The following is an 11,716-nucleotide window of genomic DNA, read 5'->3' on the forward strand; positions in this document are numbered from 1 at the left end:
GCCACAGATACTAAATGGCTGGAGATCCTTCCAGAAGCAGGCATGTCTGGAGAAGAATGGGTTGGCAATCTTGAAAAAACAGGCCCAAACCTGGCAGTGGCCTGACTTGCCCTCTGAAACTTGCTCTCTGCAACAAGTCGTGGTGTTGAGGGTAGAGCAGGATCAATTAGGAGTGTTGATGCTATTGAACCTTCCATCTCAAGCACAGCCTGGATAGATAGGCAAATAATGCCTAATATCACAGAAACAACATCAGCCTCCAGTCACCTTCCTTCCAAGGACACCAAAGTCAAGGCACAGCCGCCACCGCTCAGACACCTCACCACTTAGACACAGGGGTGCATGATGACCATATTTTGGTTTGGGCATAGAAACTGTAAGAAAGTAAGGAGAGCCTTCTGGATCAGGCCAGTTTGGCACTCTGTTCTCATAGGGCCAGCCAGATGCCCCAATGGAAAGCAGGATTCAAGCACAAGAGCAGACTCCCCCCAGAAGCATTGCTGGAGGCAGACCACAGCCATTGTGGCCAGACGCCACTGAGAGCCCCCGACTCCATGAATCTGTCCAGTCTGGTGGCCCATCGCTGCTGTGAGTTCCATGGTTAAACTAGACACTTTATTTTATCTGCCCTGAATCTTTCAACATTCGACTTCATGGGATGCCCACAAGTTCTTGAGTTAGAGGGGGGGGGGGGACTTCTCTCTCTCAAATCTCTCCAGGGCATCATTTTATAAACTATCAAGGTGGAGTGCATAGTTCTCCTTCTCTCCGCTTTGTCTAAAAAAAATGTGTTTCATTGATTTTTAAGAAGGTATATTAATTCCAATAAATGCCCCCTCCCCTTCCCCTTCCGGACAGGGAATTTAGGAAAAGTGCCACCCTACATTGCTAGATGTGACTCTGGTGGATGCCCCCCTCCTCCCCGGTTTATCCTCACAACAGCCCTGTGAGGTCTGCTAGGCTGAGAGGCAATGGCCAGCCCAAGGACACTCCGTGAGCTTCGTGGCTGAGTGGGATTCGAACCCTGGCCTCCCAGCCCTTAGTCTGCCACTCAAACCACTACACCACATAGGCTTTATTGCGGGACAGAGATTTCTGTGCTATTTTTCCTGCTGGTGATAGCCTAGAAGCACACATGGGGGGTTGGTTAACGGCAGCCTGCAGCTGGGCCTCCACCCCGTGTTACTATAGAAAGCAATCCAGAAATCAGACAGGGTTGCCAATGGTCAGATGGGAGGCGGCTCCCTCCATTCAGCCCACAGAACCACAAGGGGCGGGAGACCACATCAGAGGGAGCCCCGCGGTCTCAGGACACAGGCCAGGAGGAGCGCTGCTGCTCATTTCCAGCCTGGCTCGCCTCCCGCAGGGCTCTGGGGCTGGGCCGTGGCGGAGCCTAATAGCGTGGTACAGCTAACAACGTTCTGGACTGGCTGCCCCTCGGCTGGAAGAAGTCGGCGTCCCCATGGTGGGAGGGGACAGCTTTTGTAGGAGGCAAAGCCACATATCGGAAGAGAGAGGGTGTCCCCTGCCTCAGGGCTGGTGCTCAGCAGCTCTTTCCGATATTTTGAATTACCATGACTTTATTGAATTGCATTAACTGTTCCAATGAATGTGCTGTTGTTGTCTGCTTTGTTTTTATGCTACCCTGCTTGCAATGTTTGCTGCTTTTTGCTGCTGTTGTGACTATTGGGAGCCACTTTAATAATAATAATAATAATAATAATAATAATAAATATTTTTATTATTTGTATGCCGCCCATCTGTCTGGGTTGCCCCAGCCACTCTGGGCAGCTCCCAACAGAATATTAAAAACACGATAAAACATAAAAAATTAAAAACATTAAAAAGCTTTGAACTCAACATTTTTGTTGGAAAAGCGGAATCCAAATATTTAATCAAATCAAAAGAAATAGTAAGGTTTATGATGGATCCTTCACCAGAGCCCTGAAAACAGCCTGCAATTCCCAGCCCTTCAGTCTCTGCCTGGGGATCATCTTCCCTAGAGAGTTTCTGTTTGAGAATGGAGGGCATGGAAAGATGGAGGATGGGGCTGCTGGACCAGTGCTTCCCAAAAGTGGCGTAGTATTCAGCATGTCAGACTAGGGCCTGGGAGAGACCAGGGGTCGAAAGCCCCTTGAGCCTGAAGCTCAGGCCAGCCACACACCCCCTTCGCCTCACCTGCCCCACAGGATCAGGGAGAACCATGTACACCACCTTGTGCTCCTTGGAGAAAATAGGCAGCATACAAATACAATCATTAAAGCAGAATCACAGAACTGTAGTTGGAAGGGGGACCTCAAGGGTCATCTAATCCAACCCCCAGCAATGCAGGAATCACAGCTGAATAAACCAATAAGAAGTAGGGGCTTTCAGATGCCCTGAAAATGGAATCCTACCCCAGTGTCAATTCAGACATGATCTTCTGCCCTTATCTTTTCTTTCTTTCTTTCTTTCTTTTTATAAAAGCGGAAACAGACTACAAAACTCAAAACCAAGCACCCTGGGCACTTAAAGGCAGGCAGCCTGTCTATATCGGCCACCCCCAACCTGGCAGAAGTTTTGAGCAGCAATCAACTGTGATCCCTGCATGACAAGGGGTTGGACTGAATGACCCTTGGGGTCCCACCCAACTCACTATGTTGCCCTCAGCCCCAGCATCATCTGGGTGCTGGGGTGCTACTGCTAGGAGCCGTCTCCCAAAGCAGCTTGAGGACACCAGGTGCGGGAAGGCGGGTGGGTATCTGAGGCCACACCCTCCAGTGCGAGGGACGGGGAGGGCTGAGGTGGGGCAGGCAGCATCCCAGTGGAGAGGTCACAGTCCCAGAGAAGTGGCCTGCTCCAGAGGGAGGCAGTGATTGGAGCGCTGCCCCAGGCGGAGTTTGCCTGCTCAGCCCCATAGGCAGGAGGGCCGGCCTGCTGAGGTGACGGCAGCACAAGGGACTGATTCAGTTTGGCCTCCCCGTCCCCCTCTCCCCTCCTCCTGACCATCCTGTTTGCTTAAGCCGTTTGTAGAATTTCACAGGTTTGGGGATTCAGGCCTCATGTCCAGCTGCACAGAGCCAGGCCCTGTTCTCCAGCTCCAGGACAGCAGCGTGGAGGGAGGGAGGGAGGGAGGCAACGGCCCAGAGCAAACAGGGAGGTTCTGAGCTCCGCCAGGGAGTCACCATAGGCAGTGACTTCATCGGGGCTGAACGTCTGGCAGCACAGGATGGGAGAAGCAGCAGAAATCTATTCATCAGAGGATGGGGGGTCCTAACGCACCCCTGCAGGAGTCCCTGGCCAGCCAGCCTGGAAGGCTGCTTCCACTGGGCCTGGCCTGGATGGCTAAGCCAAAGAAGAGAAGACTGAGAGGTGACAGGATGGATAGCCACCTTCACATACCTGAAGCGTTGTCTCATGGAGGAAGGAGCAAGCTTGTTTTCTCCTGCTCTGGAAGGTGGGACCTGAACCAGTGGATTCAAGTTACAAGAAAGGAGATTCTGACTAAACCTTAGGGAGAACTTTCTGAGAGTAAGAGCTGTTCCACAGTGGCATGGACACAGTGGAATGTGGCAGACTCTCCTTCTTGGAGGTTTTTGAACCAATTTCTAGCGTTATGAGAGAAGGAGAAAACTATCCACTTCCTTCCTGCCAGGCATCATTTTATCAGCGTCTATCCTGCCACCTCTTTCATTTGCCATCCCAAGCTGGTGCTCAGCCCCCAAGCTGCAGCCCTCACTCATCTTCGCCAGCTTGGGCCCCTCCAGATGTTTTGGGCTGCAACTCTGGGTGTAGCTTGAAATGTCTGGAGGGCACTAAGCTGGCCACAGATGCTCCACAATGTTTCCTACACAGAGGTCATTTCTGCAGAGGAAAAACGTAACTTTTGTGCAGCTGCCTAAATCAAGTGTCAGAAGTGGAGTTAGATGGAAAAGAGGCAACCTAACATGGGAAACATTGAGAGGAATACCAACCAACCTCGTATTGAACGTACTGCAATAGTGAATGCCCAGCCCAATGAACTAGAGTTTACTTATTATGGCGCCAGCCACCCTTAATCCTTCTTCAAACCCTGAGGAATGCAATAAAATGTGTGCGCAAATTCCAGGTGCTCTGTGACCCTTCTGTGAGTGCTCTTTCAAACTCCTCACTGAAAGTGCTGCCTGCCTGCTTGTATACGCCAAACTTGGAACTGAGGGGACCTGGGTTCAGGTCGTGACATTTTGGAATTCACAGTGCACACTTCCCCATCTGTAAATGGTTATAGCTGTAACCTGCCTGTGGGGCTGTGGTGATGGGTGTGACATTAAATCTAGTTTTAAGCACTTAAGGTCATGATCTGACATATGGGAAGGGGTGTCAAAAGTATGGATGAGCAGATCTGTCCACTTCCTCTGTTCCTCATTTTGCCCATCTGAAATTCAGTTGCATATTATTATTTTTTAAGTCCTCATGAAAATTCAACAGCATTTTACTGCAAATTTATCCTAATAAAATCATTTTTGTATGCACTTCTATCTAATATACACATTTCTGAAGCAATTTCCCCTTAAATAATACAGTTTTTGCATGTTATTTTCACCAACATACATACATGCATATTTTACCGATATAGACATTTTGGTACACGCTGCTTTGCTGGAGAACTGCACTGTGATCATTGTGATCATTTCAGAAATTGTGAATTAGGTAGGTTCACCGCTAAATGTGAACTGATTCGAATCCCCCTCCCCTCATCAAGAGAGAACGGAATGCCCCCCCCAGCCCCTAGGCTGATGTGCTCTGTTTTTTTGAATAAGTTCATTCTGTATAACTCATTCACAACCATCAATGGCAAAAGGTAGAATCCACCATTTTACAAGTTCAGACACTCAAAACACTGTGGAAAAGCTTGACGAGTATGGGGCAGGGGTGTCCTATCCCCCAAATATTGCACAGGCAGGTTATTCTTTCATGGATATAAACAAACATTAATTATTAACAACCACTTATCCGTTTGTGTGTGTTTGAAGCATTTCCACAAATTTCTTATGATTTAAATAAGCTATTGGGGGTGGGGGGCTGAGGTAGGTGCAAAGCTTCTGCAGGGTTACCTCATGAGTTGGGGAAGGACTTTGCTCCTTGTTAGAGCCTCTGTTTGCCTGCAGGAAGAAGCCCCAGCATCTCTAGAGAGAACCCTGCTGGACACCCTGGAGAGCTGCTGCCAGCCAGTGCAGGAAGTACTGAGCTGGAGGGACCAGTGTCTCACTCAGTGCAAGGCAGGTTCCTAGGAGTTTTGGCAGAGGTGAGATTTCAACTGGAGGTCTCCCAATTCACAGCTTGTGATCTTTGCTACACCAGCTGTAGTGATGGGGGAACAGGAGGCCAAGCAGAGCTGGCAGCAAAGCTCAAGCCCAGCTCTCCTAGAATCATAGAATTGTGGAGTTGGAATGGACACCGAGGGTCATCTAGTCCAACCCCCTGCAAAGAATGAGTCTCAACTAAAACATTAAACAACCTCATGGAGCACGTAGGACCAGGAGACAAGGATGGCAAGGAAACAACCACAGTGATCGCCCGTGCCGTTTCTCTTCCTGCCGGAAAATGTGCAAAACTACACCTGCAGTAAACCCAAGCTGGCTGCCTTGCTGGAAGAGAAGGTGCAGCTTCCAGAAACTTGAGGCCTGTCTAGCCACACTTTGACCTACTGGGTTAGATGAGGAATTTCTCAATAGAGCAGAGAGGGCTGTCCTGGAACAGCAGCGCAGGAGGGGGTGTCGCTAGGGAGAAGGAAGACTGCGCCGTGCAGGACATGAACCCCTGGAGGAACGTGGCCCACAGAAGCAGGACTGCCAGGAGCCATGCTGTGTCACTGGAGCTCACCTCAGACACCGCTTCTGGGCCAGATGAGCAAGGACAGTGGTTGCAGACCTCAGAACACACTGGTGTACACTTGTGAATACTTCTATGACCTGGAGCATGGAAGGCAGACTCAGAGTATATGGGTAAAAATTGTAGGAGAGGAACAACGCTGACCTTACTGTGGGTGTCTGCTATAGACCTCCAAGACAGACTGCATTGATGCCTGGATGATGCCTTCCTACAGCAAACATTCATAGAATCATAGGGTTGGAAGGGACCCAAGCATCATCTCGTCCAACCCCCTGCAATGCAGGAATCTCAGCTAAAGCATCCAGGACACAGGGCCATCCAACCTCTGCTTAAAGACCTTCAAGGTGGGAGAGTCCACCACCTCCCATGGGAGTCTGTTCCACTGCCAAACAGCTCTTACTGTCAGAAAGTTTTTCCGAATGTTTAGTTGGAATCTCCTTTCTTGTAATTTGAAGCCATTGGTTTGAGTCCTATCCTCCAGAGCAGGAGAAAACATGCTTGCGCCATCCTCCATGTGACAGCCCTTAAGATCTTTGAAGATAGCCATCATATCTCCTCTCTGTTTCCTCTTCTCCTGGCTAAATATCCCCACCTCCTTCAACCGTTCCTCATAAGGCTTGGTTTCCAGAGCCTTAATCATCTTGGTCTCCCTCTTCTGCACGCGTTTCAGTTTGTCAACATCCTTCTTAAATTGTGGCACCCAGAATGGGACACAGTACTCCAGGTGTGGTCTGATCAAGGCAGAAAAGAATGGGACTATGACTTCCCTTGACCTGGACTCTACACTTCTGTTCTCGAGATTCCTTACATGGGGATGCTGGATAGCATCCAAGACTCCTGGCATGCAAGATGACTTTGCCACTTGAGATTCCACTGTTTGATAACAGTTATAGCTGGCCCACCCCCATCCCATCCAGGATTCAACAGAGTCCCTCTCCCCTTCCCAAATCTGCCCCACTTGTGCTTACCTAAATGTCAGGAGGCTGGCCCCACACACCAAACAGAGATGTCTCAAGGAGCTCCACAGAGGGGTTTCCTTGCCTCAGTTTCCCTGCGGCCAAAATCTCATTCCCAAGTGCCACACAGGACCACCAAAGCCGGCTTCTTGCTAGTTGTTCTGCTGTTGCTGAATAAATGTGACTCCTGCAAGCGTCATTCCAAGGAACCAGGAATGCGTCCAAAGTGGGGGGGGGGGGGGAGAGAAGATTTGCCAAAGTCCCTCAGAGGAGATCAGCGTTCAGCTCCAGTCCTAAGGAATGTTGACTCCACCTGCAAATGGAATCATCTGTGGCAACTCAGAGAACTCTAGACCACTCCTTGCTTCTATGGGGGCATGTAGGAACACACCAAGGGCGGCACCACCCACTTCCTGGTATGTCCCCACAGGAAAGGAGCTGCTTTCCCCACAAAGCCTACCCTGTAGCAGAAGCCCCACACCTGACCCTGACTCCTGCCGGCTCCCCCAGCAAGCCTCGCTTCCTTCATACTGCCTGAACTGAAATGAAACAACCTCATGAAGCACGTAGGACCAAGAGACAAGGACGGCGAGGAAACCGCCCGTGCCGTTTCTCTTCCTGCCGGAGAATGTGCAAAACGACACCTGCAGCAAACACAAGCTGGCTGCCTTGCTGGAAGAGAAGGTGCAGCTTCCAGAAACTGGAGGCCTGTCTATCCACACTTTGACCTACTGGCTTAGATGAGGAATTTTTCAATGGAGCAGAGAGAGCAGAGATTACCAAACATTCATAGAATCATAGAGTTGGAAGGGACCCAAGGGTCATCTAGTCCAAACCCCTGCAATGCAGGAATCTCAGCTAAAGCATCCATGACAGATGGCCATCCAACCTCTGTTTAAAAACCTCCAAGGAAGAAGAGTCCACAACCTCTCGTGGGAGTCTGTTCCACTGCCGAATATCACTTACTGCTCAAATACAGCCGCAACACATGGCTAATAAGTATGGTAAATGTATTATTAGTAGAAGTTAGAATATAATCCAAAATTTACAAATCATAAACATCATTATATAATGTATGTATGAATCCATAAACAAGAAATAATCAACGTAATGAATTGCTGTCAGGGAACACCACGACGCAGGCAGAATGCCTTTCAAGAGATAATAATGGATAACAGAACAGCTCTTACTATCAGAAAGTTTTTCTGAATGTTTAATCGGAATCTCCTTTCTTGTAATTTTAAGCCACTGGTTTGAGTCCTATCCTCCAGAGCAGGAGAAAACAATTCTCCATATGACAGCCCTTAAGATATTTGAAGATAGCTATCATGTCTCCTCTCAGCCTCCTCTTTCGCAGGCTAAACAAACCCACCTCCTTCAACCATTCCTCATAAGACTTGGTTTCCAGACCCTTGATCATCTTAGTTGCCCTCGTCTGCACACATTCCAGCTTGTCAACATCCTTCTTAAATTGTGGTACCCAGAACTAGACACGGTACTGCCAAGGGAGAATAGAGTGGGATGATGACTTCTCTTCATTTGTCTACTGTACAAATGCAGCCTAGAGTAGCGTTAGCTTTTTTTCAAAAAGGAGTGATGTAGTAAGCATGGGAGACTTGCAACTATCCCGATATCTGTTGGAACACATACTCTGCCAAGATTCCAACAAATTCCTCCATTGCCTCACTGACAATTTCATTTCCCAGAAGGTCGAAGAAGCAACAAGGGGATCATCTATCTTGGACCTGGTCCTCACCAACAAGGAGGGACTGATGGATGAAGTGGAAGTACTCAGAAACTTGAGAGGAAGTGACCATGTCCTCTTGGGTTTCATTATAAACTGGCATAGAATGGACTCCCTCAGGAGGTGGGGGGCTCTCCTTCCTTGGAGGTTTTTAAGCAGAGGTTGGGTGGCCATCTGTCATGGATGCTTTAGTCGATATTTCTGCATTGCAGGGGGCTGAACTAAATGACCCTCAGGGTACCTTCCAACTCCACAAATCTATAATTCTATATTTCATGGCAAAAATAAAAAATGGAGAAAACCCCCCACATATTCTGAAATAATTTTTTATGATTTTAACAGAAAGCAAAACGGAAATATCAAAGCTTTTGGATCAAAAGCACACAGGATTGTTGTTGTTTTAAAATATATGTATTTTTTTTTAAAAAAACATACAGAAAAAACACCACCACAATACTATGCAAACTTATTTGGAAGTAAATTCCCATTTGGGTTTATTCCTGAATGAATAAGGGAGGTCTGTGGCTTAGTGGCAGAACATCTGCTTTGTGTGCAGAAGGTCCCAGGTTCCTGCCTGAAACCCTGGACAGCCACTGCCACTCAGTGTAGACAGGGCTGAATAAGAGAGGCGAAGATTGCAAGGTGGGGTGTGAAATGTCACAGGAGCCGCCTCCCCTCCTGTGCTTGCCAGCAACTGGGATTCAGAAACATGGCTGCCTTCCAGTGTGGAGGCAGAGCGGAGCCATCCTGGCCACTAGGAGCCACCGGCACGTCTCCTCCTCCATGAATTTGTCTGAGCCTCTTTTAAAGCCATCCGAGTTGGTGGCCGTCACTGCCTCCTGTGGGAGGGAGTTCCGTAGTTCCACTATGCACTGCATGAAGAAGCCATGCTTGGCTTGCAAAGGCTTCATCCCCTCCCAGGCACATGTGTGGCCCAGGGGGGTGGGATCCTTGAAAGACAGAGGCACAATCTGGACACCCAGATACCAGGCACCATTTCTCTACACAAACCATCTGCTAGTCTTCAAAACCATCTGCTAGCTGTGTACTGTGTCACAGTTAGAGGGATGGACCTGGGAGAGACCCGGATTCAAATCCTCACTCAACCCTGAAACTCCCTGAGTGACCCTGGCCTACCTGGCAGGGCCGTGGTGTGGGTTAAATGAGCCAGCAGGGTTAGCTTGGTCAGAAGAGCAGCACGTGTGAACAGGAAGACTCTAAGAAGAGCGGGGCGGGGGGGGGCTGGATCAGAGCAGGGGTCCTCCTAGTCCTTCCCAACCGGGGGCTCCATGGATCGGCTCTCCTCCCCTTTCAAGAGCGGGTAGAGGGCTTCCCCTGGAGACGCTGCCTCTGAGCGCGTGCAGAGGGCACTTGGCTCGCCATCAGCTCAGGTCCCCAGGCAGGCACGTGGCCAAGGCTCGAAGGTAAAGTTTTGCGTCCGGGGATCGGGCCCTCTCTTCTCCTGCAGGGCTCCCATTCACGCGCCTTCAAGGCTTGGAGGGGTTCGGGGGCGCCCAGCCCGGGAATGCGCGGTGGGGGAGGGGCAGGGGCTTGACCCCCCACCCCACCCCCCACGCCTTGGTGAAAGCAAGAGGGACCAGCTCCCCACCCCCCAGGCCCCGCCGGGGAAGGCGCTGGCCCCGATCCCCTACCTGGAGCCGCGCAGGAGGAGCCGTCGCCAGGTCTGCCCACCGCGCAGGCAGCCGGCCGGCCGGGCTGACCTTCCGCCCCCGGACGGGCGGGCCATCCTCCTCCGGGCAGCGCCTCCTCCTCTCTGCATCCCACGTGAGCCGGGCGCGCAGGGGGGCGCAGGACGCCTGGGTCCCGTCCTCCGCCGTCGGAGCCTTTGCTCGGAAGGAAGCAAGATCCGATCCGCGACGGGGCTTCCCTAGGATGCGAGGCGGCAGCGATGGGGACTTTGCAGCTTAGGAAAGGCGAGAGGGAGGCGGCACGAGAGAAGTCTCTAAAATTCTGCCCGGCGTGGAGAGCAGGAAAGTTCTCCTCCCTCTCGCATAACTCTCGAACTCGCGCCCATTCAGGACGACAGATAAAAGAAAGTACTAGCTCATCTGTGGAACTCGCTCCCGCAGGAGGCAGCGATGGCCAGCAGTTTGGATGGAGCGGGTCTCGGGGGCTGCTGGCCAGGACGGCTCTCCCCTGGCTCCGCGGCTGGCATCCCAGTCGCCAGAAGCTGCCGGAGGGCAGAGGGGGCTCGGGCTCGGGTCCTTCGAGGGCGCCTGGCGGGCCACTGTGAGAACAGAAGGCTGAAGCCGCAGGGCCACTGGCCTGATCCAGCCGGGCTCCTCTTCTCTTCTTACACTGGGAGTGTCAGCCCAGTTCTCCACACTTCTTCCCTGGAAGTAAGACCCACTCAGTTCTGGCAGCTTACTCTCAGGTAAGCATGTGTGGCATCACAGCCTCACCCACAGCACTTTATTGCCTCTTGCCAATGTTAAAAATGGGACCTGGCCTCCATTTGTTGTTGTTTTAAAAGAGGCTTGATTCTGCTTGAATTTGCAAGCTTCTCAGTTTCATAGGATTCTTTGTCAGGAGGAGGGGAAAAGAAACAGGAAGCTGCCTTAGTGGTCCATGTGGCGCAGTGTTGTGGACACTGGCCAGCAGCGGCTTTTCAAGGTTTTAGGCATGGAATCTTTTCCAACCCCCTAACCGGAGATAGGGCCTTCTGCAGCCCCAGCAGTTGCTCTACCCCTAGGCTCAGGAACATGTGAAGCTGCCTTATGCCGAGTCAGACCTCTGCTCCACCTGCACAGACCGGCAGCAACTCTCTAGGGCTTCAGGCACGAGTCTTTCCCAGCCCTGTTGGGAACTGAACACGGGGACGTCTGCAGCCCAGGCTGCTCTGCCACTGAGCTGTGGTCCTGTGGGTGAATCAGGGCACCTTAAGTGGACAGCAACTGCGGTTCTGCTTCCAGCTCCCCCTGCCCCCTTTGCACTCTTCTGGGTGATGGCAGGTGCTGGGAAGCTCAGCCCTGCCTTGCCCAGTCCTATCAGCTAGTCTGATTACAGTTATCCTTCTCCTTCTGTGGTCAGTGTGGTGCAAGGCTTAGAGTGTCGGACCGGGACCTGGGAGAGAGCAGGGTGCAAATCCGCACTCAGTCATGAGGCTCACTGGGTGACCTTGGGCCAGTCACTACCTCTCAGCCTC

At 51.1% G+C, this 11,716-nt stretch overlaps 1 protein-coding gene across 4 annotated transcripts in view; it reads right to left on the reverse strand.

Moving 5' to 3' along the window:
- Nucleotides 1-10,309, reverse strand: part of TRPV4 (transient receptor potential cation channel subfamily V member 4) — a 45,990-nt gene extending 35,681 nt beyond the window's left edge. Inside the window, exons 1-2 of one of the 4 annotated variants that reach the window (XR_013978977.1) lie at nt 10,203-10,309; nt 6,819-7,119 (exon numbers count right to left, since the gene is read on the reverse strand). The gene's annotated coding sequence lies outside the window, so the exon portion shown is untranslated. Of the gene's footprint in view, nt 1-6,818; nt 7,120-9,687; nt 9,768-10,202 lie in introns of all 4 variants that reach the window. The other 3 variants (XM_080979189.1, XM_080979192.1, XM_080979190.1) reach the window with 3 other exon arrangements.
- Nucleotides 10,310-11,716: the final 1,407 nt, after the last annotated feature.

Source organism: Podarcis pityusensis, assembly GCF_964106645.2.
Source record: "Podarcis pityusensis genome assembly, chromosome: 13".
Classification (NCBI taxonomy): domain Eukaryota; kingdom Metazoa; phylum Chordata; class Lepidosauria; order Squamata; family Lacertidae; genus Podarcis; species Podarcis pityusensis.